The sequence below is a fragment of the Elephantulus edwardii genome, unplaced genomic scaffold (assembly GCF_000299155.1).
Source record: "Elephantulus edwardii isolate Elephantulus edwardi_28Jun2011 unplaced genomic scaffold, EleEdw1.0 scaffold00185, whole genome shotgun sequence".
Taxonomy (NCBI): Eukaryota; Metazoa; Chordata; class Mammalia; order Macroscelidea; family Macroscelididae; genus Elephantulus; species Elephantulus edwardii.
In genome coordinates this window covers 5,794,872-5,809,622 of record NW_006399935.1, presented here as the reverse complement: position 1 = coordinate 5,809,622, position 14,751 = coordinate 5,794,872, and positions in this window count along the sequence as shown.

The window sequence follows — 14,751 nt, the reverse complement described above, 5'->3', positions numbered from 1 at the left end:
TCAAATCGGATCTGACAGGTACTGGAGGAGATTGTCCCTCCTTCTCCAGCAGAACATCTGGTGGATTTGAACCGTGATCCTCTGATATTGCAGTGCAGCTTCTTGCCAGTAGGCCACCAGAGCTCCCAAAATTTTATTTTATTATTTTTGTATGTGTACCGTCAAATCGGATCTGACTGTTACAGGAGGAGATTGTCCCCCCCTTCTCCAGCACAGCATCTGGTGGATTTGAACTCTGCACCTCTGAGATTGCAGTGTAGCCTCCTGCCACTAGGCCACCAGTATGTTGATGCTTTTGATGAAAGAGTTAGACTCCAAGACACTAAGGTAAGGAGCTTCAGGTTCAAGCCCATTAACTATGGAGAAATATTTGGTAACATGAGTTGTAATCAACTTTGCATTAAGTATTCCCATTTCCTCTACGTGCCCTCCTTCCAGCTACCCTCATTTATCCATTCATTTATTGAAATCAGATATCTGTGTTTAATTTTTATATCCTTTCCACCTTCCTCGCTGTCCTTGTCCTGGCCCAGAGAAATATCAGCATTCTTGCTCACAGGACTTCACACAACACACTGTAAAGTTATTCCCTTCAAGGCTCTCAGGGTAACCATAAAGCTACTTCTGTAACGTTTCCGATCATACCATTCACTTGTTTAATACCCTCAAGATGCATTCTGAACTTCTTAATCGTTATTGAGTGGTGTTGGATACTATTCATAGCAACTCTATGTACAACAGCTCTGAACCGTGCTCTTTTCTGAGCCAAGCTTATTGTCTCTGACGCATCTACCCCCAGTCACTGAGTCAGTCCATCTCATCGAGGGTCTTCCTCTCTTCTGCTGTTCCTCCACCCTCCCAAGCGTTATATTCCTCTTAAAGGACTGGTTTCTCCTTGTAAATCCGAAGTACGTCAGACAGAGCTTCAGAATCCTTGCCTCCAAGGAGCAACCTGTTTTCACTTTCTCTAGGACAAACCTGTTTGTTCTCCTACCAGTCCGTGGTATATTCAACATTATTCTCCAGCACCATAGCTCAAAGGCTTCAATTCTCTTATCATCCGTCATCATTTTCCAGCTTTCTGATGCATCGCAAGTAATTGCAAAGACCATGGCCTGGTTCAGGCACATCTTAATCTCCAGATTGAGAGTGTTGCTCTTTACTAATCTGGAGAGGTCCTTGAGAGCCAACTTTCCCAGTGCAAATCATCTTTTGAGATTCTATTGAAGATTATCCAAAAACGGCTGGAACAGCACATCAGCAGAGAACTACCAGAAGTCCAGGCAGGGTTTAGAAGGGGTCGTGGTACTAGGGATATTGTAGCTGATGTTAGATGGATCTTAGCTGAAAGCAGGGAATACCAGAAGAATGTCTATCTGTGTTTCATTGATTATGCAAAGGCATTTGACTGTGTGGATCATAACAAACTGTGGCTGACTCTGAGAAGAATGGGAATCCCAGAACACTTGATCGTGCTAATGCGAAACCTATACTTGGACCAAGAGGCAGTTGTCAGGACAGAGCAGGGAAACACTGCATGGTTCAAAATTGGGAAGGGCGTACGCCAGGGATGTGTCTTGTCTCCATACCTTTTCAACCTATATGCAGAACAGATTATCCGGGAGGCTGGGCTCTGTGAGGAGGAATGTGGGGTCAAGATTGGTGGAAGATCTATTAACAATCTGCGTTATGCAGATGACACAACCCTGCTCCCTGAAACTGAGGAGGACCTCATGCACTTGCTGCAGAGGATCAAGGACTGCAGCCTCCAATATGGATTGAGGCTCAATGTCAAGAAGACAAAGATTCTTACCACTGGGCCAATTGACAGCATCAGGATGGATGGTGAAGAGATTGAGATTGTTCACTTTAGTTTGCTTGGCTCCACAGTCAACACTCTCAGCACCAGTAGCCAGGAAATTAAAAGACGTATCGCGATGGGAAAATCTGCTGTTAGGGACCTCTCCAAAGTACTGAAGAGCAATGGTGTCTCTCTGGAAACTAAGGTATGTCTGATACAGGCTGTGGTCTTTGCCATCACTTGTTATGCATCAGAGAGTTGGACAATGACTAAGGAGGATAGAAGGAGAATTGATGCCTTTGAGCTGTGGTGCTGGAGAAGAGTACTGAGGGACTGCTAGGAAAACAAACAGATTCATCCAAACTGGGCAGCTCCTTGGAGGCAAGGATTCTGAGGCTCCGTCTAACATACTTTGGACTTGTTGTAAGGAGGGACCGGTCCTCGGAGAGGGACATCATGCTTGGTAAGGTGGAGGGACAGCGCAGGAAGGGAAGGCCCTCTATGAGGTGGATTGATTCAGTGACTGGGGTAATTGGAAGGGTGTATCGAAGATGATGCAATTGGCACAGGACAGAGCAGAGTTTAGGGCTGTTGTACATAGGGTCGCTATGAGTCGCAAGTGACTCAATGGCACATAACAACAACAGTAACAAGAGTGATGATTGTGGAGCCAAGCAAACTAAAGCTGTTAACAATCTCAATCTCTTTACCGTCTATTATGATGCTTCCAATCGTCCCAGAGGCGAGTATCTTTGTTTTCTTGCTGTTAATACTATTGTTAAATAATTTCCACGTTCTGTTGGATCACCATTCTTGGGAATGGGAACAAACACAGACTCTTCCAGTGAATTGGCCAGGCGGCTGTCCTCCAAATTTCCTCACATAGACTGGTGAGCACATCCAGGGCTGCATATGTTATGTAAACCATATCAATTGGTATTCCATGAATTCCTGGGGCCTTACTTTTTTGTCAGTACCTTTAGTGCAGCTTGAACTTCCTCCACTACCATTGGCTCTTGATCATATGATGCTTTCTGAAATACTTCTGTTCCAGCAATTCTCTTTGGTACAGTGACTCTGGGTATTCCTCTATATTCTTTGTGATGTTTCCTAAGTCATTTAGAATTTTGCCCATAGCAGCTTTAAGTTTTGCAACTCAAGGCTTGAAATTGTTTCTCAGTTCTTCTAGGTTGAGAAATAGAAATGCTGACCCAGATGGACTGCATAGGAATCAGATTGACGATGTCTATGGAAGAAATCATTAGAGAAGCACAATGTCAGCTGTCAAAAACCGGCCAGGTGCCAACTGTAGAACAGACCATCAATTACTCAGATGTAAATTCAAACTGAAGCTAAAGAAAACGAAAACAAGTCCCTAAGAACCAAAATATGATCTTGAGTCTATTCTACTGAATGTAAAAGTTACCTTAAAAATAGGTTTGATGCACAGCCATGTTTGTTGTTGCTTTGTTGACAATATAAAGAGTTGGAAACAACCCAAGTACCCATCAACAAACGAATGGAAAGGGAAGCTCTGGTATATTCACACAATGGAATACTAAGCTGTATTGGGGGTGGGGGGAAAGGAACTCATGAAATATTATACAAAATGGGTGACCCTGGAGGACATTATATTGAGTGAAATATCTTAGTCACAAAAGGACAAGTACTGCATAATGCCACTGTTGTAAAATGGGACTGACACATTGGGGTTTGGGGGAGACTGAGAAGGAGGGGATAAATAATGTACACTGTATTAAAAAATATGAAGGGTAGAATTGTTTAAAAGGGATATAGGGTTAGGTATTATTGTCATGACAGGAGTCCAGAACGAAGTCTGCATGGTGGAGTAGACTTGGGGGGAGGGATTGTATAACAATGAAAAGAATTTTACTTTTCAAAGAGAAGTGTGAATTGGGGGATAGGGGTGGGCAGGGAGAAAAGTGCAACAATGAATGAATGGAAATCCAAAGTCTTTAAACTTTCAATAAAATTAATTTAAAAAAGTATATTTAAAAAATGAATAGGTTTGAGGCATTGAACATCACTGATCTAAGACCCGATGAGTTGTGGGATGACATTAAGGATATCATCCATGAAGAGAGCAAAAGGTCCCTAAAAAGACAGAGGATAAATAAGAAACCAAACGGATGTCACGAGAGACCCTGAAAATTGCACTAGAACATGGAAAAATGAAAACAAAGGGAAGAGATGCTGAACTAAAAGAGCTGAACAGAAGATTTCAAAAGGCAGGTCAGGAAGACAAACAAAACTGCTATAATGGAATGTGCAGAGATTTAGAATTGGAGAATAAAATGGGAAGAAGACGCTCTGTGTTTCTCAAACTGAAAAAGTTTTTCAATACTACCTGCAAAACGTGTACAGCCTAATCAATATCAGAATTTAGAATGGCACCTCCTTCAGGAAGCCGTCCTAGATTTAACACATGCTTATTGATACTGTTTTTATCACTTGTTTACAATATTTTTCTAAAGTTTATCAATAACAGTCTTATCCATCAACTTTCTTGTATATGAACAACAGATCTGAACTCGGTCTTATCCTGTGCCATCCTCATCATTTCTGACATACCTGAGCCCATTGCTGCAAACATGAATAGTAAGTGGAAATGAGTAAACATATCAGAATGTTGTTATTGTTAGATGGCATTGAACAGACTACTAGTCCTAGCAACCCTAGGAACAAGAGTTTCAGACTTTGCCCTATCACTCCGTCCTCACAACCTCCCCCACACTCCAACTCTTTATTATCCTCACTGTGACAGTCTGTCTTGTTGAGGGTCTTGATCCTCTACTACCCCCTTCTAAGGTCTTTTTCCAAGGAAAGGCACTTCCTGACAACATGCCCAAACTGTGTAAGTTTTTATCATCCTGGCCTCTAAGGACCACCCTGGTTACACACACTTCCTCCAGGATGAGTCATTTGCTGATGTGGCAAAGCTCAAAGTGAGGAGAAACAAACATCCATTAGTAACGGAAACATGGCATGTATGTAGATGAATCTAGAAAAATTGGAAATTGTAAGAAATTAAATGGAATAACTAAAGATTGACACCATGGGGCTGGTATTGGCTTTTTTTTTTTTTTTTTACTAATTCTTTAATTTTTTCACTAGTTTATTTACAAAATTCTAATACAAATTATTTCTATTTCCCTCATACCCGCACCCATCAAATTATACAACCCAATGGTTAATCCCCTCTTCCCTCTTCACATCCACATCCCTCGGCTTCCAGCCTCTCCCACCCCTCCTGGATCCTTATACTCATTCTACGACAATATGGCACTGAATTAGTTCACTCAGCATAATGCTCTATTGATCATTTTTTAATCAGTTAGCCAGTCATGTGATCTAGCTCTTGTGGCTTAGTGGTAAGAACTTGGGCTGCCAACCCTAAGGAATACAGTTCAAATCCACCAGCTGCTCTGCAGGAGAAAGATAGGCAATTTCCTCCTATGCCATTTACAACCTCTGAAAACCTGCTGGAGGGTTAACTGTGAATTGGTTTCAACTTTAGGGCACATAACGACAACTATGTCCAAAATGACAGATTGAAGAGAAATAGTGTTATAGTCATTGTAAAAAATAAAAATAAAACGAATCCAAGAGCTGTCCTGAGGTAATGAGTGTTCATCAGGATAAGATAATATCTATACATGCACAAGGAAGAATCAGAACAAGGAAGTAGGAAGTTTATTAGAGCAGAAGGGCTTGGAACGTTGTTGAAATCACTGACAGATGGGACTGACCACTTTCCTGAAGGCAGAAGATTGTTCAAGTCAGCTCAGAACTACTGAGTCAGCCCCCGACGGTGGTTTCCTGAGGCTGTAAATCTCACGGGAGGAGATAGCCCATCTTTCTCCTGTGAAGCTCATGGATTCAAACTATCAGAGAGACATGACTCTCCAGACATTGCGACGCGTGTGCAGATGCCTCAGCTGAAGGCGTGTTGTGGTAGAGGCAAACACAGAGTGGCTTTGTCAGCCACTGTATGAATCCCCTGACCATGGTGATCTTGAACGAGGGACAGCGCTCACTGTGTCCTGTCCAGGAACACTTGGTGATGTGTGGACACATTGTTGGTAGATACACGCCCCTGGAATTTAGTGAGTTAAGCTAGAGTTGCCGTTCAACAACCTACAATACAGGGGACAGCCCCTTTTCCCAAAGAATGACCTTACCCTAGCAGTGAACAGTACTCAAGCCATGGCTGTTGTTAGGTGTCCTCAAGTTGACTCCAACTCATAACCACCCCATTATAGCAGACAGAAATCTCGTCCCCTCTTACAATACCCCCACAATCTCTGCTTACTTAAGCAGTTTGTTGCTGTCACTGTGTCAACCAACCTTGTTGAAGGTCTTCTCTTTCATTGCCCTTTCCACCTTTTCAAACACTATGTCCCCTTCCCAGGACTGACCCTTCCTGACAACATGCTCAAAGTCTGTGAGCTAAGGGACAACGCTGGCTGCACTTTCAAGATAGATGTGTTTGTGTATGTTCAGGAAGCAGGATTGGCATCCACCTCCATAATAGCTTACCTCTGGAAATGCTATGAACCTGGAGAAAGGACGAAAGTTATACAGGTGTCTATGACTTTCACTCATAGGGTCGCTATGAGTCGCCTACGACTCAACGGTACTTAATAACAACAATCAGTACCACGATAGAAAGGCATTAGTTATCCATTGCCTAACTTTTACATATGTTGTTGTTGTTGTTAACTGCCATGAAGTCCTAGATGACTCATAGTGACCCAATGAACAAAACACGTGAACACTTGTATAACTTTCATAATTTCTCCAAATTCATAGAGTTTCCAGATGCAAGCTACTTTGGAAGTGGATGCCACTCCTGCTTGCAAGCTTTTTTAATCAGGGAGTTCCACTAAACACTGTCCAGCATGGGTAACCATTCTCACATTTGACACATCAGTGTCACAGTGTTCAGCATCACAGCAACCACGAGTTACCTCTGTACAGCAAATGGGCAGATCAATGCTATACCACTTAGAAAAATGTTTGACTAAAACCAATTAAAAGCAGGCCTGAGAGCCACATATTAAAATCACCCGCCTTTGGCTTGGTAGCATTGCTTTCTGTCCACTAGGCCAACTGATATATCGCTTTGTTGTTGCTGTTGTTGTTAAGTGCTGTGAGTCGTAGATGACACAATGAACGGAAGACCTGAACCCTTGTATAACTTTCATCGTTTCTCAAAGCAATTAAAAATATCATGGCTGAGCAGATTGAAGCTGCAGCCAGAATGGAGGTGGTTTGCAAAGACTGGGAAATGCTGATGTTAAGTGCAACACTGATGACAACATTGAAGATCTTGGGAAACGGATAATAGCCCACACTGGCACTTGTTGGAACAAAATTGTCCTTAAGAGGTAGTATACCATTTTTTTTTGTATACCATTTTTTTATAGGGAGCTCTGGTGGCCTAGTGGCAAGAAGCTGCTCTGTAATCCCAGAGGCACGTGGTTCAAATCCACCAGATTCTCTGCTGGAGAAGGAGGAGCAATCTCCTCTTGCACCGGTCAGATCAGATTTGACGGTTGTTGTTGTTATGTGCCATTGAGTTGCTTGTACAAAAGCCCTAAATTCCATTCTATCCTGTGCCTACGTGGCCGTCCGACACACTCATTCTCACCACCCCAATCACAGAATTGATCCATCTCATCAAGGGTCTTCCTCTTCTGCCCCATCCTTCCACTCTCCCAAATATGACGTCCCTCTCCAAGGACCAGTCCCTCCTTGCAACATGTCCAAAGTAGGTCAGCTCAAAGGCATCAATTCTCTATCATCCCTAGTCACTGTTCAACTCTCTGATGCATAGCACGTAATTGCGAAGACTATAGCCTGGATCAGGTGCACTTAGTCTCCAGCCTGACGTCATTGCTCTTCAGTACTCTTGAGAGGTCCTTCACAGTTGACTTTTGCAATGCAATCCATCTCCTGATTTCCTGGCTGCTGGTGCCAAGAGTGTTGACTGTGGAGCCAAGTAAACAAAAAATGTTAACTGTCTCAAGCCCTTCACCATCCATACTGATGCTGCCAATTGGTCCAGTGGTGAGAATCTTTGTTTTCTTGATGTTGAGCTTCAATCCATATTGAAGACTGCAGTCCTTGACCTTCGGCAGCAAACCCTTCAGGTCCTCCTCAGTTTCAGCAAGCAGGGTTGTGTCATCTGCATAACGCAGATTGTTGGTGACTCTTCCACCAATCCAGATGCCACATTCCTCCTTGTACAGCCCAGTGTTTCGGATGATCTGTTCTACATACAGAATAAAAAGGTATGGAGACAAAATACATCCCTGATGGACCCTCTTCTTGATTTTGAACCATGTAGTGTCTCCTTGCTCTGTTCTGACGACTGCCTCTTGGTCCAAGTATAGGTTTTACATTAGCACAATCAAATGTTCTGGGATTCCCATTCTTCTCAGAGTCAACCACAGCTTGTTGTGATCCACACAGTTAAAAGCCTTTGCATAATCAATGAAGCACAGTACTGTCAAATCAGCTTTCCTGATTTGACAATACACATAAAAAAAAGTAGTAGTATTCCATTTTCAAGGACCACATGTGTTTGGATAATTAAGAAATCCATGATGGGATGAACCTGGAGCTTTATTACCAATAAAGCAGAACTTTTTTTACCCTTCCTTTTCCCCACCACTATCCTCAGTGGCATGGATGTTTGTTTTTTTAAAAGCATTAATAAAAGCTTAAATGCTGAGGAAAAGAAAAAAACCATCACTGTCCACCGTCACCACCACACAATAAAGTGAGTAACTCATAAAAAAAATATACCATGACTTAGGTCAGGTATGCCTTAGTTGCTTCTGTGTGGGTTTTTTTTTTTCATGTAATACCTTAGTTTTTAAAGATTCATGCCCTTTAGAATCTAGCACTTTTTTTTAGAATTTAGCCCTTTAAACCCTAAATTACCATAACATGTAACGACATGTGATGCTTGTTGTTAGGTGCTGTCGAGACTGACTCATAGCGATCCGATGAACACATCTAAACCCCAGCCTTTCCTGCACCATCCTCATCATTTCCAACATATTTGAGCCCATTGCCACAAACAATCCATCTCATCGAGGGTCTTCCTCTCTTTTGCTGACTTTCCACTTTACTATAGCATGATGTCTTTCTCCATAAAAATAGCCTCTCTTAACAAGATGCAGAAAGCATGGGAGACGAAGCTTTGTCATCCTTGCCTCTAAGAAGCAATCAGGTTTCACTTTCTCCAAGATATAAGTTTGTTCTTTGAGTAGCCCATAGAAAGTTCAATACTCTTCTTGAACACCACAAGTCAAAGGCATTGATTCTATTCCTGCCATCCTTATTCATTGTCCAGTTCTCAGATGCATAGCAGGTGATTAGAAAGACTATGGCTTTACTCAAATGCACCTGAGTCTTTAAAGTTACATCATTGCTCTTCAGAACTTTAGATAGTCCTGACAGCCAACTTTTCCAGTGTTGTATGCCAGGGCTCACCTTCATAACATCTTGACTAATGACAAAAATTATTTGTTGAAGAAATTAACTTTCCCCCTGAACTCAGGTGGAATATAGCACAGAGAACATGCACCATGAGAGTTTCTTGATTGAAATTATCAGAAATTATTTGGAAAGAAAAACAAGAACAGGATTTGAAACAGTGCTTGAAATTTCCATGTTGAAATCTCGCTGATTAAGTGATAATTTTCTGAATGCACAGAATAGAAGTTTGTTTGTTTTTAATTACAACATAGATTTTAATGAACAATGAAGGTCATCCCCATGGGACAGGCTGCAGAAGTGCATCTGCCCCGCCTCTCATTCTAACTCAAGCAGGGTGAGTACGTCACCCTCGCCCACTGACCTTTTCATGTTGCAGATGATAGGGCGGCTCCTGTCGTCCATGAACTCCACGCACACCTGTGTGCACTGTTCTTGCGAGCTGGTCCTGCCCAACATGTGGGTGACTCTGGGAAGGAAGCTTGGTACCAGCATGCTGCTGGTATCCATGACAGCTCCTCAGTGGCGGTCAGGCAGAGATGATCATTTTCAAATGCATCAATAGAGGACTAGATTAGTCAGAGAGTTGTTTCAGAACTTCCACGAGAGGTATGTTTTTGGTCTTTCCCCCAAATACACATGGTCTGACCCCAAATTCCATGATGTTTATGGGCTAGGTTGGGCTGTTAAGAATAATTGGAAAAACTTGCCCATGTGATTCTGCTATACATCCTCAACTGTGGTGTGATTCACAGCAGAACGTCAGAGCAAGGAAGAAAACATCTTCATGTTTCAGATGGGAGAACCTTGGCCCCAAATGAGGAGATGCAACTCCCTTGCAGTGACATAGCCAATTCCCTGTTTCTCAGCGCTCCTGTCCCAACTGACTCCAGTGATTGAGTCATCCAATCGAGAGCAGTAGAGTCTAAACTCAATCTTCCTGTACCCCTGGCTCTCTCAAACATTAAATTGCTGTTGAAGCTAAACTTTATCAGATGTATCAAGTTGACCCTGAGGGTCTCCACTCAGAGCATCTCCTGTGAGACTTTTAACTTGCATAACTTGCGCAATTTGAAGAATAACTGTTGTTGAGTATCATCAAGTCAGAACTGACCTATAGCGAACCCTCGGGCAGTTTTTCAGAAGCAGGAGGAGATTGCTCATGTTTCTCCTGTAAATCAGCTGGTGGCCTCCAACTGCATGTCTTCAGAATTGTTGTGCAGTGTCTTGCCCCTAGGCCACCAGGGCTTCCTAAAGAATAACTACTCATCTAAATATTTACTGAGCACCTACCATGTATGTAAGAGTCCTATTGACATGGTTAAGCCTTGGCTGCTAACTGAAAGGGCATTGATTAAAACCCTCCAGTCACTGGCAGAAGGAAAATGTGGGAGTCTCTTTCCATATACTTGTTGGTGTCATGGAGTCAGAGAAAGCATAGTGACCCTATGAACAAAAGAGGAAAGCTTGCCCTGGGCTCCACCATCTTCACATCTCCATCATGCACAAGCCTGCTATTGTAGTCACTGTTACCCATTAATCTTATTGAAGATATCAACCCTCTATTTCTCCCAGAATTATGTCTTTTTTTCTCATGGGCTGGTGCCCCCTAACAGCATGGCCAAAGTGTGTGAAACAAAGTTTCTTCACTCTTGCTTCTAAGAAGCACTGTGAGGGGAGCTCTGGTGGCCTAGTGGCAAGGAGCTGCAACTACAATCCCAGAGGCACACGGTTCGAATCCACCAGATGCTCTCCTGGGGGAAAAGGAGGGACAACCTCCTCCTGTACCAGTCAGATGGTACACACACACACACACACACACACACACACACACACAGAGAAGCACTGTGGTTGCCCTTCCTTCAAGACAGATCTGTTTATTCTTTTGGGCAATCCATGGTAAATTCAATATTTTTTTGCTAACAACACAATTCAAAATTAAGTTCATCGCCTTAGTCACTCAGCCATGACTACCTGATTAACACTGCAACTGGAAGGTATCAAACTTTCACCACCCTATGGGGCAGTTTTACCACCTTACAGGGTTGCTGTGGTTCAGGACCCACTTGACAGGAATGGATACTATGTATGTACACAGATGCTGACAGATTGTGAAGATAGGGGGATGCACAAAAAAGAAGTCTGCCCTTATGGAACTAATTGATTAAAAAACAAAACAGAACAGGCTTTATTCACTACAAACAGCATGAAATGCTGTTGCTGATAGACATTTGTTGTTGGTGTGTGCCGTCCAGTCTGAATCAAATCAGAGTGAGCCCTCCAGAACACAGGAACTTTGCTGGCTGAAAGTGAGGAGGATATGAAACACTTGCTGCAGAAGATCAAGAACTAGAGACTTCGGTATGGATTACATCTCAACATCAAGAAGACAAAGATTTCCACCACAGGCCCCACAGTCAACATTCATGATAGATGGAGAAAAAGATTGAAGCTGTCAATTATTTCATCTTTCTTGGATCAACAATCAACACCTTTGGTACTATCTGTCAGGAAATCAGGAGACATATTGCTTAGGGCAAGTCTGATGTCAGGGATCTCTCCAAAATGCTGAAGAGCAAATGATGTCAGTTTGAAGACTAAAGTGTGCCTAACTCAGGTCATGGTTTTTTCAATCAGATCATGGTTTTTTCAATCACCTCCTACACATCAGAGAGCTGGATAATGAGTAAGGATAACAGAAGAAGAATGTATGCTTTTGCGCTGTGATGCTAGAGAAGAGTCCGGAATATCGCATGGACTGCCAAGGAGCAAACAGGTATGTCTTGGAAAAAGTGCAGCCAGGGCGCTACTTAAGAGGCGTAGATAGATATATGGCTTGATGAGGCTATCCCTTGGAACGAGACATTTTGCTTGGAAAGATGGAAGGTCAGCGAAGGAAGGCAAGACCTCCAAGGAGACAGACTGACACTGTAATTCAGCAACGGTCTCCACTCTCAGAGATGACGAGGATGGCTCAGGATAGGGCAGGTTTCAGGTTGGCTGTTTATAGCGTCGCTATGAGTCGTGCTTGACTCGACATCTAACAACAATAAAATCACACAGGAAGAGTTGCCATTTTCGCCCTCGGACTAGCCTGTGGGTGGGTTCGAATTTACAAGCTCTAATTGCTTTTAAAAATAATTTTGGTGTAAAAAATAAGTTTTGTAGGCCCTTCATTTTGTTGGGAGTGGAGAATAAAAAGCTCTCGATGTGCTATTTAAGATATATAAATTAAAAAGATCTGGAGGAAAAGGTGTTAGACAGAAAGAACAGCATGCCCTTAGAATTTAACCAGCAACAATTAATTCATTCTCTCTGAATATATTTATTGAATGTCAAAGTCTTCTGAAGTGCTGCCAAGCTATTATTTAATTGCTTACTAACAAGTAATTTGTATTATTAACTGCTGAGGGATATTCACCTGGTGTCTAATTAAGATAAACGCAAACCATCCGATGACCACGAAAATCGCAGCTTTCAAGTTGTCACCTAGTGTCGTAAGTAACACATGGCGTCATGACGTAGGAGCGTGGCCCTGCCTCTTCCTATGAACGTATCCCACGCGCCGCAGCCAATCCTAGTGCTCATATGCAAGTTTGACATCCTGCTCCTCCAATTGTAGCTAACTTCCTCCCACCAATGACAGGCCGTCGAGAGGGTCCGCGGGAATATCAATAAGGGATAGGAATGAAAGCATCAGCTCTCGCGATGATGTTCCCGGCGCTCCTCTCTTCCCGAGACGAGGCGTCACGTGACGCACCATTGCCCAATCGGCGCGCGTCCTGCAGGGGTCGCCGCGGTTCCCGCCAAATACGAGCGCGGCGGCCGCGGCGGCAGGAGCGGCGCGGGCGGGAGGGCGAGCAGCAGAGGCGGCCGCCTGAGGGGAGCCCGCGCCTCCGCCTCCTCCCCCGCCTGAGAAGGACGATGATGGAGGAACCGGAGTGCGGGGCGGCGGACTCCAGGGGAGCCGCAGGTCGGTCGGTCGGTGGGTCGGTCCGTCCGGGCCCGCGCTCGGGGTGGGGGTGGGGGGGCGGACGGAAAGGGGGGGGCCGCGACGCGCGGGCCTTGAGGGCCGATGTGGCGATCGGGGGCGGACAGGCCTCTGGGTCTCGGCGCTCAGACCGTGGGCCGGGATAATCTTGAGCGAGAGCCCGGTGACCTGCAGGGTCCACTCCTTGTCCTTATTGTTGTGGCTGCCGCGACCATCTTCTGTTTAGCGCTTTAGAGTCAGATTGTCCTCCGAGGACCTTGAAGGGAGCGAGGGGAAGCGGACCCGGGGAGGCAAAGGCGTGCTTCTGCGGGTTTTCGAGTGCTTCGGGGAGGATCCCTAGGTAGTGACCTTTTTGGTTCTGGTGGGCGGACGGGCCGGAGCAGCTGCATCTGCGGGTCAGGGCAGGGCCGGATAAGGACTGTCAGGGAGCCGGGCCCCGCGGGCCTCTGTCCAGTCGGCTTTGCACGGTGATGCCCAGGCCTCTCGTTATTGTTGCAGAGTCTTTGCAGCCCCTCGATGGGGAGGTGCACTAGGAACGCCCAGACCCCCGTCTCCCCCGCCCCCAGCCCTTGTGCTTGGCACATAGTGCGTGCATTTTACAGACTCAGTGCATTTAGAGCTGGACGGGACAGCGGCTATTCTAAAAAAAGGGGGTCCCCGCCTCGGCACTGCGAACACGAGGCCAGGATCCAACGGGAAGATGCTGAATCGCATCCCTGACCTCCACCCCCTCCCTGCCCTACCACCCCTCCCTCCATGACAGCCACACACGTCCCCAGGCATTGCCAGGTGTCCAGGGGACAGAAGAGCCGAGGAGAACCCCTGGGCTGGATGTTAGTGCTGAAAGATGCGTGGTTGATATGGAAGGTCTTGCAGCGCAGTGCAAGGTCCCTTGAGCTGGCCACTGACATTTGGGGCTGAGTGGCCTGTCCTGCGTCCTCTAAGGGGTTGAGCATTCTTTCCACCTGCCACCCGCTTAATTGCAGTAACAGCACCTTCGGTTGTGACAACCACAGAAGTTTCCAGACGTCACCTTGTGTCCCCTGGGGGGGACGGACAGGACAGAAGCACCTACTTCTCCTCCCATGTCCTTAGATCCCATATTTATTTGCATCTGGAGCCAGATACCTTGTTGCCAAGGACTGGCCTCTACCTACTCTATGCTGGTAACATCTTCCCTCCAAGTGGATGTCCCTTACTATCCAGTTGGAACTGACCCATCGCTGACTTTCCAGAGGTTTTCTGAGGACGCTGCCTATTTTTCCTTCCTAGGAGCCACTGATGGTTTCAAACCACCAGTGAGGTACCCCATTTGGGTTACCAGTGCAACTCCCTATCCACCAGGCTCCCTAATATCCCAATATGCCTCATCCCATTCTTGAAGACCATTGTTTTAGTTTTTCCCAACTTAGATGACTTTACAAAAATG